Below are 3,393 nucleotides of genomic sequence, written 5' to 3'. Positions count from 1 at the left end.
GGCTCGAATTGTGATACGAATATTGAAAGTATGTGAAATGACTTGTTTCATTGAGGAGCGTCGGCTCCAGTTGTAGAACGAATTGTGACAGTACAAGTGATAATTGAACCTCTAGAGCCTTTACTCGAGTTGTGAAGAGAAGAGATCATTATGTTGCCCCCTTGACGGGCTATTGTTGGGTTGTGATTCCTCTGCATTGTGTTCTTGACGGATACTAGGGTCGCTTAGGTTAATGTTTCCTTGTGTCGTGGGATGACTATAGTTATAGTTGAGATGGTTAAGTAACGTAATAGGCTAGCTATCAATGGGGTGGTTAGGTGAGGTAATCGGATAGATATAGCTGAGATGGTTAAGTGTGGTAATCGGTTGGTTATAGCTGCGGTGGTTAGATGTTGGAACTAATGTGGTTATAGTAATCCCCTTGCCGGAATATTTGAGATGATGTTTTGTCCCCTTACTGGGAAGTCGTTATATTGTTGTTTGTGACGGAATATGAGATAAGAAATTTCTTGGAGCTTGGGCTCCAGTGATATCGTGAGATAAGAAAAGTAAGAAAGAGAAAGCGTTGTTGATTATTCCCTTGCCGGGACGTTTGGTTGAACTTGTTGGACTCTTTCCCTTGCCGGGATGTTTGTCAAATATTTGCTTATTTTTATGCCCCTTAATTGTGACTGTTGTTTTGGGGAGTCGGACCGCAACAATAATACGTGAGGATCGGGTTGCGCGCCGCAACAATGATATTGAGGATCGGGTTGCACGCCGCAACAATAACATGTGAGGATCGAGTTGCGCGCCGCAACAATGATACATGATAAATGATATGGGTCGGGTTGCACGCCGCAACAGTGGTATTGTGGAGCGGGTTGCACGCTGCAACAAATGGTAATTATGGAGCGGGTTGCACGCCACAACAGTTATTGATGCCATGTGTTTATATCTGAGTATTGATTCCTTATTCATTGTGGATCTAAGCTGTTTAGTTGGTTACTCTGAATTACTGGTAATATTGTATCTCCCCATCGCATGTTTCCCCTCCCATGTTGTTAATTGCCTTGTATTCGATTTTCGCTGTATATTTATGACTGCACAGGTTTATGTGGTGTCCGGTCTAGCCTCGTCACTACTTCGTCGGGGTTAGGCTAGACACTTACCAGCACATGGGGTCGGTTCTACACTTCTGTGCATTTTTGCACAGGTCCAGGTTTTGAGGAACAGCAGCAGCAGTAGTTCGGAAGCAGGCGATTCATATTCACGAGACTGAGGTAGCCTTGCAGGCGTCCGCAGGCCCGGCGTCTCTTCTCATTATTTTCTTTTAGACTGTTGCCTCCTTGTTTCGAGACAGACAGCTGTTATATTTCTTTCAGACCTTTGTATTTAGTTTATTCTTAGTGGTTCGTGAGTAATATGACACCAAATCTTGGGTAGAGGTTGTTTTTGACTATTCCGCGTTTTAATTTCATCATTTTAAGACAGACTTCCGCTATTGTTCTTATTAGACTTTATGTTCTATATTGATGTTATAAACTGTTAAATTAATTGTTTATTAGTGAAAAGGTAATTAAGTTGGCTTGCCTAGCTACCACGAGTAGGCGCCATCACGACTCTGATGGTGGGAAATCCGGGTCGTGACACATGGTTTCTATATGAAATGCATAACCTATAGACATGGTATCTATATGCAATACAGAAACGAAAGTTGAAAGCAGGATATAAGTGCAGAAGTATAATAATCACCTATGAACATGATATCTACCCCTTTTTGCATGCATGATTTACCCTCCCCTTTTCACTAAAAGCCCCAATAGTTATTACAAGTTATTACAACTCACAATAAATAAGAAAGGTAAAATTACATCAGAGAAACTAAAAAATTTACAACCAAGGAGAGCCTGATTCAAGTTTCCTGCCTGAAGCATGAAGTAAACCAACTCGAAAGACCAAAATCCAAAGCCTTTCTCATTTGGGTGTGTCAGAGTTCCCAAGAGCCTCATGGACTCCGGGCACTGCTTACACCCAAATACAAGATTGAGTCATAGTGCAGTGTGTGGAAGAGCCAGCCATCAAGTGTCCAAGTTCAGAGGGAGCTCAAGGTCCCAAGGCAAGGCTCATAGGAGGGGGGCAGAACATAGAAACTAGGAATGAGTGTAAGTGCAGAGAAGGGATTCTGGGGGGAAAGCAAAGATAGGCCGGTGGTCATACGTAGCAATTGGAAGTGCTGGCACACCCCAACCAGCCTGTTAGCCACATTGTTTGGGAGTTAGGATCCCCTAAGGGATCAAGTCCAAACATGAGCAACAATTTGGATGTTGCCATGTTCTGAACTTCAACTCAAATACATAGAAGGGGACAGGGGTGCAGGGATTCACAGTAGAAACATACGCAAAGAAGTTGACATGCTAATTAACATTAAACATAGGCAGTAAAGCAGACAAGGGTGTAGGGATTCACAGTAGAAACATATGCAAAGGAATTGACATGCCAATTAACATTAAACATAGGCAGTAAAGCAGACAAGGGTGTAGAAGCTGTAAAGTATACACATTGGGATGAGGCTGAAAACCAAACTAGAACATATCAGTTTCAGGGAAACAAAAGAAGAGAAAGCAGTAGTCTTGTAAAGCCAAAGTGCAAGCAAGCAGTCAGAACACTATGATTTTAGAAGAGAACTATGAGATTGAGTAGTGTAAAAGTGTTGAATTGAGAGTGTGTAATTGAAAGTGTCTGAAAAGTTGAATTCCCCGTTTCCTTGAGAAAGGAGTCTTGCCCTTTTTATATTGTAGAAAGCAAGCAGAATAAGGTAGGAGAATAATTTAAAAAATCAGTTGTCAATCAATTACACAAGTTTCCCTTTAGTTAAGGGATTCTGATTTCAAACGGGTAAAATAATTAAGGCAAGAGCTTGATCAAACACTTTTCCAAAGCAGTACAAGAAGGGTAAATACATAGAGATTTATTTAAGGAAAAAGTTTGATAGCACACGGTTGGTGCAAAATAAGGAAAGGCAATCAATCAACAGCCAGTAAAATCAGCAATTGAAGATTTCATGTGAATGAACCAGGTCAGGAAGATGGGAAAAATCTCGACTTAAGAAAAATCAGTACTAATCAATTAAACCTAAAAGAGGATTCTGAATCAATCAAAAGTTGAAAACCTTTTTGGAAGAAAGGATTCATCACACATATAAAAACATACAGCCATGCTCAAGTATGAAGAACTGTCATACCAATCAATAGAATAGTCTAGCATAGAAAAAGTTTAGCGTCATAAACAAAGAAGTTCAAGCTCAGTTTATAGACTCAGAGTGAGTCTGAGAGAGTCCAGGGTTCCAAAATAGAACCCTAGTCCAAACACAAGATCAAAACTCGCAAAAACCCCAAATCCTAGGGTTTCCAA

The sequence above is a fragment of the Nicotiana attenuata genome, chromosome 9 (genome assembly GCF_001879085.1).
Source record: "Nicotiana attenuata strain UT chromosome 9, NIATTr2, whole genome shotgun sequence".
In the NCBI taxonomy this organism is placed as follows: domain Eukaryota; kingdom Viridiplantae; phylum Streptophyta; class Magnoliopsida; order Solanales; family Solanaceae; genus Nicotiana; species Nicotiana attenuata.
This window is presented reverse-complemented; position numbering follows the sequence as displayed.